Source organism: Bos grunniens, chromosome 7 (genome assembly GCF_055505025.1).
Source record: "Bos grunniens cultivar Pamir isolate PY7600 chromosome 7, Bosgru_T2T1.0, whole genome shotgun sequence".
In the NCBI taxonomy this organism is placed as follows: Eukaryota; Metazoa; Chordata; class Mammalia; order Artiodactyla; family Bovidae; genus Bos; species Bos grunniens.
In genome coordinates this window covers 83,692,023-83,706,386 of record NC_141171.1, presented here as the reverse complement: position 1 = coordinate 83,706,386, position 14,364 = coordinate 83,692,023, and the positions used below count along the sequence as shown (strand labels likewise).

Here is a 14,364-nt window from a genome sequence, read left to right as displayed (position 1 = left end):
GTCTGACACTGTTTCCACTGTTTCCCCATCTATTTCCCATGAAGTGGTGGGACTGGATGCCATGATCTTCGTTTTCTGAATGTTGAGCTTTAAGCCAACTTTTTCACTCTCCGCTTTCACTTTCATCAAGGGGCTTTTGAGTTCCTCTTCACTTTCTGCCATAAGGGTGGTGTCATCTGCATATCCAAGGTTATTGATATTTATCCCGGCAATCTTGATTCCAGCTTGTGTTTCTTCCAGCCCAGCGTTTCTCATGATGTACTCTGCATATAAGTTAAATAAGCAGGGTGACAATATACAGCCTTGACGAACTCCTTTTCCTATTTGGAGCCAGTCTGTTGTTCCATGTTCAGTTCTAACTGTTGCGTCCTGACCTGCATATAGATTTCTCAAGAGGCAGATCAGGTGGTCTGGTATTCCCATCTCTTTCAGAATTTTCCACAGTTTATTGTGATCCTCACAGTCAAAGGCTTTGGCATAGTCAATAAAGCAGAAATAGATGTTTTTCTGGAACTCTGTTGCTTTTTCCATGATCCAGAAGATGTTGGCAATTTGATTTCTGGTTCCTCTGCCTTTTCTAAAGCTAGCTTGAACATCTGGAAGTTCATGGTTCACGTATTGCTGAAGCCTGGCTTGGAGAATTTTAAGCATTACTTTACTAGAATGTGAGATGAGTGCAATTGTGCGGTAGTTTGAGCATTCTTCGGCATTGCCTTTCTTTGGGATTGGAATGAAAACTGACCTTTTCCAGTCCTGTGGCCACTGCTGAGTTTTCCAAATTTGCTGGCATATTGAGTGCAGCACTTCCACAGCATCATTTTTCAGGATTTGAAGTAGCTCAACTGGAATTCCATCACCTCCACTAGCTTTGTTCATAGTGATGCTTTCTAAGGACCACTTGACTTCGCATTCCAGGATGTCTGGCTCTAGGTCAGTGATCACACCATTGTGATTATCTTGGTCATGAAGATCTGTTTTGTACAGTTCCTCTGTGTATTCTTGCCACCTCTTCTTAATATCTTCTGCTTCTGTTAAGGTCCATACCATTTCTGTCCTTTATTGAGCCCATCTTTGCATGAAATGTTCCCTTGGTATCTCTAATTTCCTTGAAGAGATCCCTAGTCTTTCCCATTCTGTTGTTTTCCTCTATTTCTTTGCATTGATCACTGAAGAAGGCTTTCTTATCTCTTCTTGCTCTTCTTTGGAACTCTGCTTTCAGATGCTTTTATCTTGCCTTTTCTCCTTTGCTTTTTGCTTCTCTTCTTTTCACAGATATTTGTAAGGCCTCCTCAGATAGCCATTTTGCTTTTTTGCATTTCTTTTCCATGGGGATGGTCTTGATCCCTGTCTCCTGTACAATGTCATGACCTCAGTCCATAGTTCATCAGGCACTCTATCTATCAGATCTAGTCCCTTAAATCTATTTCTCACTTCCACTGTATAATCATAAGGGATTTGATTTAGGTCATACCTGAATGGTCTAGTGGTTTTTCCCTACTTTCTTCAATTTCAGTCTGAATTTGGCAATAAGGAGTTCATGGTCTGAGTCACAGTCAGCTCCCGGTCTTGTTTTTGTTGACTGTATAGGGCTTCTCCATCTTTGGCTGCAAAGAATATAATCAATCTGATTTCGGTGTTGACCATCTGGTGATGTCCATGTATAGAGTCTTCTCTTGTGTTGTTGGAAGAGGGTGTTTGCTATGACCAGTGCGTTCTCTTGGCAAAACTCCATTAGCCTTTGTGCTGCTTCATTCCGTATTCCAAGGCCAAATTTGCCTGTTACTCCAGATGTTTCTTGACTTCCTACTTTTGCATTCCAGTCCCCTGTAATGAAAAGGACATCTTTTTTGGGTGTTAGTTCTAAAAGGTCTTGTAGGTCTTTATAGAACCATTCAACTTCAGCTTCTTCAGCATTACTGGTTGGAGCATAGACTTGGATTACTGTGATATGGAATGGTTTGCCTTGGAAACGAACAGAGATCATTCTGTCATTTTTGAGATTGCATCCAAGTACTGCATTTCAAACTCTTTTGTTGACTATCATGGCTACTCCATTTCTTTTTAGGGATTCCTGCCCGCAGTAGTAGATATAACTCAGTGGTCATCTGAGTTAAATTCATGTATGGATGTGTGAGTTGGACTGTGAAGAAAGCTGAGCGCTAAAGTATTGATGATTTTGAACTGTGGTGTTGGAGAAGAGTCTTGAGAGTCTTGGACTGCAAGGAGATCCAATCAGTCCATTCTAAAAGAGATCAGCCCTGGGTGTTCTTTGGAAGGAATGATGCTAAAGCTGAAACTCCAGTACTTTGGCCACCTCATGCAAAGAGTTGACTCATTGGAAAAGACTCTGATGCTGGGAGGGATTGGGGGCAGGAGGAAAAGGGGACGACAGAGGATGAGATGGCTGGATGGCATCACTGACTCAATGGACATGAGTTTGAGTGAACTCCGGGAGTTGGTGATGGACAGGGATGCCTGGCATGCTGGGATTCATGGGGTCGCAAAGAGTCGGAAGCGACTGAGCGACTGAACTGAACTGAACCTGATGTGAAGAGCTGACTCGTTGGAAAAGACCCTGATGCTGGGAAAGATTGAGGGCAGGAGGAGAAGGGGACGACAGAGGATGAGATGGTTGGATGGCATCACCGACTCAATGGACATGGGTTTGGGTGGACTCCAGGAGTTTGTGATGGACAGGGAGGCCTGGTGTGCTGTGGTTCATGGGGTTTCAAAGAGTTGGACACAACTGAGCAACTGAACTGAACTGAACACTACATATGTCATTATTTGCCTTCCTGTGTACTTAGGATAGTAGATGGTCCTCTGTACATTCCCTGTAGAAGCTCTTTTCTAGCCGAGGCTACAACTAATTTGCATGATTCTGTCTCTCAAATAGGGTGTGTTTGTTTGTGTATGTATGTATAGTCACTCAGTCCTGTCTGACTCTCTGTGACTCTCCAGGCAAGAATACCGGAGTGGGTTGCCATTCCCTTCTCCAGGAGATCTTCCCAACCCCAGGGATCGAACCCATATCTCCCGCATTGCAGGCAGATTTTTTACTATCTGAGCCATTAGGGAAGCCCCTCCAACTAAATCTCACTATAGACCAGCTAACAGTCATTCATTTCAAACAAAACCTAAATTCACCAGTCGTTTTCTACATTTCAGTGTCCCTTAAGCAAACACATTTATACTAACATTTTGCAAAGGCAAAACATCCTTCTTGTGACAATCAACATTTCAAATGCATATAATTCACAGTAACAGGATATGATTTGGACCCAAAGAGATAATGGTAACATCATCTTATTCTGATTTATAAATCTTAATATATTCTGATTATTCTGGTTTATTTCAAAGTAGTATCAACCATGTTTCTTTAAATTATATGTGATTATCAGAATTTGAATTAATCTATGGGACTTAGACTATGAGTATTTTTATTCATGGTTTTTTTTTGTTTTTTTGTTTTTTTTTGCATTACTTGACTTGTCATGTTGTCGCTTATTTCGTGGGCTTGGTAAGATATTAAGCAAAAGACATTAGAGGATAAAAGACATTAAATAATTCTAATATTAAATATGTTTTACAGGAAGTGAAATGAGTAAGTTTTTCCAAAAATGAATATTCTTAAATAAATCATAATTATTTTTCTGGAGAAAAATCCAAGATAATTTAGTCCTTGGCTACTGAAAGTTATATCTCCCTGTCTGGGAGCTATGAAGTATTTCCTAAATGGCGCTGGAACTAAAGAATATAGAGCACAATATCTGCATGAAGGGAGGTTCTTTGTGCAGTCAGGAAAAATAAGAACAATGATTCAAGTGCCATCTATAGGAAGTGTTAAAGTATGGTAAGAAACCTTGCAGCTTTGAATGAAAAATAACCTTTAAGTAATATATTTCTTATGCAAAATAAGTTAAGCCTTAATTCTGAAATGATTAAAAATTTCTCATGCAAGGAAAACTCTGACTTTACTTCTGACCTCTCCTGCTGTTATTGTTGGCTTTGTCTACAGGTCGTCTTCACTCCGGGTCCATCGCAGTGACTGAGTGTGGCTGAACGTCTGATGCATTCGTTGCAATCTTTTCATGCTGAGGATGTGTTATGAGCGCTGCCGTTAACAGCTGTGATTGTTGTTTGTAATTATCTCCATTTTCCTCATAGGTGGTCTCTTACTGCTACAGCTTCCAAGCAATCATCTACAATATTGAGTTCTCTTAAAACTGTGATGCTCAGGACTGACCTGCTTCCCACTTTATTTGTCTCCATTAGAAAAAAAAAAGAGCTTAATGACTGCAAATATCAAATGTGTATTGTTGAAGCTGCTGCCATACAATATGTGAAATGGGGAATACTGATTATTACTTTGATGTTTAAATAAGATAAATGTTTGATATTAAGCTGAAGGAAGACTAAGGCTAAGATGACAAGTTATATCTTGACTGAAAATTCTGACTGAGAGTGGCTGCCTTTGCTCCTGAAGATTGTGAATCTGCATTTAGAAAACGTATCCTAGAATAAAAAGCAGTTAATTATTTATTAGCAGTGTCTACTCACAGTGCATGGGTGGCGATTCAAATCTATTCATTTGGGCTAATGGATTCTAGACAAATCTGATTGTCATTGAGAGTTTTATTATCTGTGTAATAAATTACTTTTAAAATCTAGCAGCAAGCAGTGTAATGTATACAGGTATAGTTAACTCTATTCCTCAAGGTGGGGCATTCAGCTACCATTTGAAGTAGATTAAAGAGGAATCCATACACTGGAAGTGCACTTAAGCCCTTCAAATATTTTACCAAAAGCTTTACAAGAAATCTTACTAATCACAAAGAAATCTTAGTAAATTTTCATTGCTGACAAGGAACTCTACTCAATGACCTATACAGAAATAGAATCTAAAAAAAAGAGTGGGTGTATGTATATGTATAACTGATCCACCTGAAACTAATCCAACATTGTAAATCAGCTATACTCCAATAAAATTAATTCAAAGAAAGAATGAACAAACATTGATTGATGTAATAAATCAACTGCAAAAAAAGCTTGAAATATCTCCTATGGGAGAGTTGTTTTCAGCTTTTATTTGAGGCAGGTAGCAAATGTAATAAATAACTCTTAAACTTGAAATTGAAGAAAGTAATTTGCTTCTGGTAGAACGCCTATCCAATATCCTTCCTGTAACTTCTAGCCACATGATTGAAAAATATAATGGCAAATGTGTATTACCTTTAAAAAAAAAAAAAGTCTTGGTGCCGAAATGTATGGTTTCTGAAACATGTGATTGGCTAGAGAGTATTCGAGACTAAATAAAGGAAGCATTAAAGTTCGACAAATCTAAATTGGGCATCACTGGCACCTTAAGGGTCTAACAGCCTTGGGCCACTGTTTCAAGGACAGCTTTGTCACTTGACCCCAGGAAGTGTTGGTTGAACCCGCCTCTGGTTGAATCTTTTAGTGAGATGCCTGTCAGAGGGGTTGAGGACAGAAAGGTGGATATTCCAGAAGTAATAAGAAAGAATTACATGATTCTATTCGCTCCTGTATGCTACCATTAGGCAGAATTAGGGTTGAGGTTCAGACTTGTATTTATCGTAAAATATAACCTGGTAACACAAAAGTGGGAATACGTAGTCTTCACATATTCCTATTCATTGGAGGTGATATTGCTGGCCAGCCAAATTGGTTTAGACGGAGAAGGCAATGGCACCCCACTCCAGTACTTTTGCCTGGAAAATCCCATGGACGGAGGAGCCTGGTAGGCTGCAGTCCATGGGGTCGTTAAGAGTTGGACATGACTGAGTGACTTCGCTTTCACTTTTCACTTTCATGCATTGGAGAAGGAAATGGCAACCCACTTCAGTATTCTTGCCTGGAGAATCCCAGGAATGGGGGAGCCTGGTGGGCTTCCGTCTATGGGGTCGCACAGAGTCGGACACGACTGAAGTGACTTAGCAGCAGTTCACAGAAGGGGCTACTCTTTTAAGATGGCTTATCCCATCTCCCTACTTTTCTTTTTTCCTTTTTCTCTGATACATTTTATGTGTAATGTTTTGTTGAAAATTATCCTCTCCTCCATTATCATTCTCTGTACTTGTTCCAAGCTTTTTTTTTTTTTATCTATACCATTTAATGAGGCATTTTAATAGCACATGTTTCAAATGGAGTGATGACAAATTCTCTTATGGGTTTAGACTCACAGAATTTACAGTTATTGAAGTCTGCATAAGTGTCTCAGTATACTAAAGGGATATCCGTCATTTTTTCCCAAGCTGAAAGGCCAACAGCCTGCCATTGTCAGATATCTGAGCCACTTGAGGAAGAACAGTACACCACATTGGTTCTAGGGCACAGTTTTGAAAGACCGGCTGTGAGCCACTGCCAAATACAGAGCAGGGCTGGTCACATTAATGAAAAGATAGCTTCTCTTTAGTCTTGCTAGTTAGTAGGCCTAGATAGCTTTGCTGGCAGCAGAACAGAATTTCAGACATTTTATCTTTTTGGTATGACACAAGACATGTATGAATTCTGCATTTAATTTCCCAGCTTTGCCTATAAAAGACATTTTTGGTTGGGTAACTATCTGCTGTTATCTTTATTTCCCCAGCCTTCACCTTATATTCGGTGACAGGTTAACAAACCTTTTAAACCTCTACTTTCAAAGGTCCAGTCTAGGTAATAACAAAGTATTAATAGTTGATATCAGACTAACCCTGCCACAGAGAACAATGAAAATTTTAGACAAATTATGAAAAACAACTATTTGAAAGCAATGGAGAGGGACCAAAAACAGGCAGAAACCAAAGAAGCGGGTGCTACACTGACAGACATGCATATTTAGACAGCTTTTCCTCTAAAGGAAATTCTCAATAGCGCATGGCAGCAGATAGACTCAAGCAGAAAGCTTCACTCTGAGAATGAGGCGTCACAGGATAGAGTTCAATTAAAGTGAAAACTGTCTTATATAAACATTAATAAAATCTAAAGAACTTATGTTTGTCACATTACCTGGAAACATTTACTATGCAGAAAAATAATCACTTTGGACATATCTTTCAGACAACTGAATATTTAAGAAGAATGTTAAACATATTTTATAAATTCGGCTAAATATGTTTAAAGGTGTTTATTAGTTAACTAAATTTGAAACAATACAAAAATGGTAGTCAAAAGTTTGCTGGACTTAGAAATTACAATAGTAAGATTTGTAAGCTAAAAACAATAATTTGTTCTTAAGGAAATACTAGGTTTTGAACTTGTGACTTTAATAAGTTGAATTCTAGTTATAGGAACCAAAAATTAAGCTCTGAGTAGTTTATCTATGAAAAAAAGAAGAGTCTTCAAAGATAGGAAAGATCTTACACAATCAGAGAGGAGAGCAAGACTATTGCCAAGGGTGCAAGATGGGAGGTCAAAGTTCAAACAAATGGACAACAGGGAATCTGAAGAAGCAGAGGAACCAGAAGGAAGAAGGCAGGAAGAGCCCAAAGATAGGAAAAACAGGAAGGATCTCTGTCACCCTTTGTCTTAGCCAGGAAATATACACACATATTAGATATAGATGAAGAAGAAAAAAAAAAAAAGGCAGTAGCAAGCCCTTCTTCCTGTTCATGAAGCCAGAATATGTGGGATACTGCCACCACCCAGCTGCAGGGGAAAGTGAAGAGCCACTAGGAAAAACTGCGTCGAAGTGAACTGATGAAACCCTACAGATCCATCGTTATCCAATCTTTGAAAATAGCTATTTTTGTTCTACAGCAGAATGTTAAGCAGAGTTTGGACAATGAAATGTACTGCAAAGTGATAAAGGGAATAATACCAACAAGGAGATCTATGCAAGCTATTAGATTATTCCTTCCTTGAAATACCAAGACTCCCAGAGCCAATTTAATTGTACTCCTGCAGAACATGTTATCCCCTGTGAGCAGAACTGCTTTTCCTTTACCATGTGATTCCTGACTTCACTTTTTATCCTTAATGCTCCCACAAATAGCAATAGACATGAGAACTTACCACAGTTACATGAATGTTTGTTTTAAAATCCACCTTAAGTTGTTTTGGCAAGAGCAAAATTTATATTTAAAATAAAATACAGATTATTGAACAATAGAATCCTACCTTAAATTATTTCCATATCAATCTTGAACTATATTTTCTTTATATTAAAGAAATTATATTTCTCCATGGTGTGCTAGAATTTTCTCGCTATGATGGGAAACTCACTGAAAATAGATTTTATCTGATTATTAATTTGTCCCACCTGGTAATGTTAGATGCTTAAAAATGTTATTGTTGCTCAAGTAATGATGTTTTTGCATGTTCAGCTACACATGCCATCAAAAGCAGGAAGACATATAGTCACTGGCGAGCTGGGGCTTCAACATATGAATATGGGGCGACGATTCAGTCCATAACGTACAATCCAGATGTTTAGCATTTTTAATCAATGTCCCCACAAAAGTCCTCCCTTCTAGTTACTTTAGCTGTACGACTCAGTAAAACAACTCTTTTTTTTCAATTAGTTGATTGATCGACCCCACTGTGCAGCTTCAGTCAGCGACTCTTTGCGACCCCATGAATCGCAGACGCCAGGCCTCCCTGTCCATCACCAACTCCCGGAGTTCACCCAGACTCACGTCCATCGAGTCACTGTGCAGCTTGCAGGATCTCTTTTCTCCAAACAGGGATTGAACCTCAGGCCATGGCAGTGAAGGTGCCGAGTCCTAACCACTGGACCACACTCTGAAATATTAAATTCCTAATTTCCTCTAAAAACAGCACTGTCAGGTAGAACAAAGCTACTATAATCCTAACTCTAGCTCAGTGTTTGCTTGCATGCACACTTAGTCAGTTCAGTTGTGTCCGACTCTGACCCACCCTATGGACTGTGGCCTGGCAGGCTCCTCTGTCCATGGGATTTCCAAGGCAAGAATACTGGAGTGGGTTGCCATGCCCTCCTCCAGGAGATCTTCCCCACCCCAGGACTGAACCTGTGTCTCTTATGTCTCTTGCTTCGGCAAAGTAGAGGTGAGTTCTTTACCACTCGTGCCACCTGGGAAACCCAAGAATACTGGAGTCGGTAGCCGTTCCTTTCTCCAGGGGATTTCCCAACCCAGGGATTGAACCTGGGTCTCTTGCACTGCAGGTGGATTCTTTACCATCTGAGCCACCAGGGAAGTCTTATATCCTACTAAAGTAGGGCTTCCCTGGTGGCACAGATAGTAAAGAATCCACCTGCAATGCAGGAGACCTAGATTCGATCCCTGGGTTGGGAAGATCCCCCAGAGAATGGAATGGAAACCCACTCCAATATTCTTGCCTAGAGAATTCCATGGACAGAAGAGCCTAGTGGGCTATAGTCGATAGGGTCACAAAGAGTCAGAAATGACTAAAAGACTAACACTTACACTTTTCAAAGTATTTCTGGAAAACAAGATGGTCAAAGGCAGGGACCATTGTTTCAGACCATAGTCACACAACAACTAAATTAGAATTATCATAGGAAGTTTTCTCAAAATATACCTGTCTTTCTCAATAATCTCTCCCATTATGAAAAGTTATATGTGAGTATCTGTATGTACTAGTAAAAGATCTTCCTAGATTTCTCTCATACCTTTATTTTCCTTTCACAAGATTATACAGCAAATATTTCTCTGATAGACCCACTCACTGCCAGAGTTTTCCAACAGTTGAACCAGATACCTCTTTATCTTCCAAGTCTATAAGCAAATCATTTTACAAAGGAGAAAATTTTTTAAAAACTAATCAGACTGGTATCTGATATATTGGTGCCATTTAGTTTTACAAATACTTCTAAAAAAAATAACTTTTACTGAATCCAGTAGTTGTAGTTCATTTTCTACTACAATGATAAAGTCTCTTTGTTCCTTTTCAAAGCACATCCTGCTGCTGCCGCTGCTAAGAAGTCGCTTCAGTCGTGTCCGACTCTGTGCGACCCCATAGACAGCAGCCCACCAGGCTCCCCCGTCTGTGGGATTCTCCAGGCAAGAACACTGGAGTGGGTTGCCATTTCCTTCTCCAATGCATGAAAGTGAAAAGTGAAAGTGAAGTTGCTTAGTCGTGTCCGACTCCTAGCGACCCCATGGACTGCAGCCCACCAGGCCCCTCCATCCATGGGATTTTCCAGGCAAGAGTACTGGAGTGGGCCTTCTCCATTTCAAAGCACATGAGCAGTGTATAATTCTAGAAAAACAAATTGAATGAAAAGTACACTGGCCATGTTAACACGTGCTATTGTGCTTAGTCACTCAGTCATATCTGACTCTTTTCGACCCCATGGACTGTAGCCTTCCAGGCTCCTCTGTCCATGGGATTCTCCAGACAAGAATACTGGAGTGGGTTGCCATATCCTCCTCTAGGGGATCTTCCCAACCCAGGGATCGAACACAGGTCTCCCACATTGCAGGTGGATTCTTTACCATCTAAGCCACCAGGGAAACCCACATTAACATATCAAAGTCATAATGATGCAAAAAGAACATCAAAAGGGAAAAAGTGCATTGACTCACAAATGTTGACTAGGACTTGAAGAATCTATGTACTATTCAATATAATAAATAAGTTACAAAATCCACTTTGAAAAAAAATATTTATATATGCTAGTTTACATATAAAATCAGTGGAGCTGGCTGGTAGGCTGGTGTGAAGTGAAAGTGTTAATCGCTCAGTCATGTCTGACTCTTTGCCACCCCATGGATTGTAGCCCACCAGGCCCCTCTGTCCATGGAATTCTCCAGGCAAGAATACTGGAGTAGGCAGTCATTCACTTTTCCAGGGGATCTTCCCCACCCAGGGATCAGACCCACATCTCTTGCATTGGCAGGCAGATTCTTTACCACTGAGCCACCAGGGATGGTTCATAAAAACTGACATTAAAATTTTAGGAACTTTGCTAGCTGGTTGTTAAAGCATTGGTTGGTTGAAATGGATGAATCTGGAAGTATTTATAACACAAAAATAAGCAACTTCTAAATCAGGACTTTTTCCCCAAAGAGCTAGTGCGTCAACACTTTAGAGCATACCATCATAATATTCAGTACAACTTACTTACCCACATTTATCACTGTAATTATAAACAGGCTACTATGTGAACATCAGACTTTTTTCCCCTTTCCTCCTCATCCATCCACTTCCAGTTCATCCATTAAAAAAAAAAAAAAAAAAAACTATTTTTAAAGGAGGAATAACCTAAATGAGAAGCAGATTGGCTTGGTAGGAGTACTCTTACTTGTAAGTAACAATGTATCTCGACAGACCTCCCATGAAGAGGTACGTGCATACCATGGAATTTTACATCTTCAAGCTTACTTCTGTAGCTTCTCTGTGTAGACAGACTCCCACAATTTTGCCTATTAATATTACATACAACAGATAGTATTCTACAAATCAATGATTCTTAAATAATAGACCTAGGATTTACTCAGGGTCATTAGAAAATAGCCAGTTTCTTGACTCTCACTCTAAGATATCGATGCCATCAAGTCAGGGTAGGATCCAGGAACTGGACATTTTACAGTACCCCAGGAGTGTCTGATCCCAGTGGTCTTCAGCCTATACTTATGAAACATTGCCATAAGGTTGTGTACAGGGTAATGGCAGAGTGTCTGTGGGCTTTTGATCACCTTGCCAAATATTACTTGGAACAGATACTGCTCCTTAGAGTAGGTGGGTGCAATCTCTCTAGGTCATGCTTACATGTCAATTCCCACCTCTTCCTGGAGACTTGATCGAATTAACTCAAAGCCCAATTTGTCCAGATAATTCTATCCCCAGCACTTTTCCTCTCCAAAATGTATTTTGTCAATTGATTGCCACTGAACAATCACTGCTGGTTTTCTTGGCTAGGGATCAGATTTTCTTTCTAACTTCTCTGTAAAGCAGGACTTTGCTGGGCTGGGACTTCCCCAAAGATCACACAACTCCTGTTCAAAGTCATGCTTCCCAGGTTGCAATCTTTCCTCAGAGAGCCTCAGAAATACTGAATAAGAATTTTAAAGGCTTTTCAATACACTTAAAGTCCTCCTTATCTCTCCCCCAAAGAGGAGAAAAAGGAATTTAAACTATTTACCATCACCTTTTACTATCTACAGAGTTAATATTTGCTCAGTGACTTCAAAGATAGTCAAGAGCTCACCACGCGCATCTCCCTGCTTATTGGAGTTCTGATATTGTACTGGGACACCAATCAGTACCAGTATTCAACCTAGTTCTCAAATATCGAGTTTACCTGAACAAAGGAGTCATAAAACTACAATTATGTAAAGTTTAAAAATAAAATAAAATTAAAAAAAAAAAAAAACAAGGGGCTATATACACTGGCCCTACCCTGGTGTTCCCTAACAGTTCTTCAGTGATTTCCAGCATACACACATGTGATAACACATGTATTTCTAGATTTTAACCTGTTTTTCCCTCCATCTACACCTTCTCTGAACTTAGTAGATTCTTCCATCCCCCAGCCAGAGGGTCCCTTCCATCTCTCAGGTCTGCACAGGGATAGGTAGACATAAATCACCTACCACAGAAAGCTAAACAAAACCTGAGAACAATGCTAGAAAAAGAGATTTGGAGCCTATGGTGGCATTTGTTTTCCACTAGCAGAGTCTGTAGAAGCAACCAGATGGAAGGAAGGAATCAAAAGACAGGGAGGCACCAGGCAGAAATGAGAAGATAGCAGAGAAAACTCGAGCCCCTGGGAGCTCACTTTTCTGGAAACTAACTCAGTGTGCAGTTGTTTCCTTTTGAGAGCCACTCCCTAAGTGGTCAGCCAGTTGTCCACCTTTCTTTTGGTTTGTATTGACTTTGATCTAGACCAGAGAGACAGCCCAGGGTGCAGACCAGCCTCTCCATTTGCTTATCCAGTTCGCTAGCTGTTGACAACCCACAGGGAGCAAACTCAGGATGCCTGGAAGCTTTCAGAAGAGAAGACAAGGGACTGTTAGATGCTTAGCAAACTTATGAGTTAAAGATGATATGAAGAGCAAGCCTTGCTCTCTGACTGATAGTACAAAGCTAAAATATAACACCTTTGTAAAATCACAAGAAAAGCAGGCCTTCTGATTGAACAAACATAAAAAAGACACCTCTGTGGATGGAGAAATTACATAAAAGTGCCTCCACTAGGCAGATGAATTGCAAAATGGTATAAGAGTGCAAGTCAGAGCAGCATGGGCTGAACATAAAGGCACAGTCTGAACAACGGCACTCAGCCAGCTGGCCAAGATGGGACTAAATAAACCAGGTGGAAAATGCTCCTTCCATCCAGCTGCGTAGACTGCCCTCTATGTAGCTAGCTTTTGACTTTGAAGACTCAGTTCAGGCATTGAATTCCTTATCTTGCCCGACAGGGTCAATACTCTGTTTCCCCAAATACTCTGAATCCTTCTGCCTGAATATTATTTTTAAACTATCATATTGAGATGACCTGTTTGTGTGACTATTTCTCCCTCTAAATTGTAAACTCAAAGATAGAAGCCACAAAACATTGATCTCAGAACCTATAGTACCTAGATAGCACCCGCTACAAAGTAGGATCTCAATGAATGTTTATTTAACTGACTATCCCTTGCAAAACCATGGCATATTTATAATAGCATTTGCTTCTCTGTTAAATTCTTCCAAATAGAAGAGGAAAGCCAATGATGTGGAGACGGTAGTAGCCAACAGACACTTCACTCCACTTGATAGATTTAGTGAAGAGCTTTTTTTAATTAGGCAAGTATGAAAGGTAGCATTTTGAATTATTAATGCACACTACCTCTCTTAACCTAAGCACATATTCAGGTAGACTCTTAAAAATAAACTCCAACCTCAGCCCATTTTGTGAAGTCATTATTATTTGGAAATACTATGAAAGGTACTACCTAGCTAACAGCGATTCTTCTAATCTCTGTATTTACAATGCAGACAGAGCCTCCCAATCATGTTTTCCTTAAGCATACAAAATGCCATCACTAAAATGGGTGGGATTACACTGCAATTGTGGGAACAATAATCTGCACGTTAAAGTTCAGATTTAGAATTTTGAATACAATAGTCAATAAATGAAATATTTGGAAAGGTCATTATTATGTATTTTTTCAAAAAGATATGTGTTAGGAATTCTTAATGATAGCATACTTTGAAACCTCATGATCTGCTAGAGTCTATAAAGCCAGGGATGTGTAGAAACCAGGACTGTTCTGACATTTTCATAGCGTTTTCAGTTTTTGTAAGTAGTCATTTATGTCAAAAGGTAATAAAGCATAAAAGCAGTGTTGTGGGGGCAGTGATTTCATAAAACTGCCTCAACAATAAAATTAGTAATATACTGCACTGTTTGGTAGCATATCTTTTTCAGAT

At 39.7% G+C, this 14,364-nt stretch overlaps 1 long non-coding RNA gene across 13 annotated transcripts in view; it reads right to left on the bottom strand.

The window, feature by feature from the left end:
- Positions 1–14,364, bottom strand: part of LOC147369907 (uncharacterized) — a 230,195-nt gene that overhangs the window by 197,634 nt on the left and 18,197 nt on the right. The window contains exon 3 of one of the 13 annotated variants that reach the window (XR_015168089.1): positions 731–1,824. The exons of 11 other annotated variants lie outside the window; for them this stretch is intronic. This is a non-coding gene — a long non-coding RNA (uncharacterized LOC147369907). Of the gene's footprint in view, positions 1–730; positions 1,825–3,537; positions 4,516–14,364 lie in introns of those variants that run through there. One more of the 13 variants, XR_015168096.1, reaches the window with a different exon arrangement.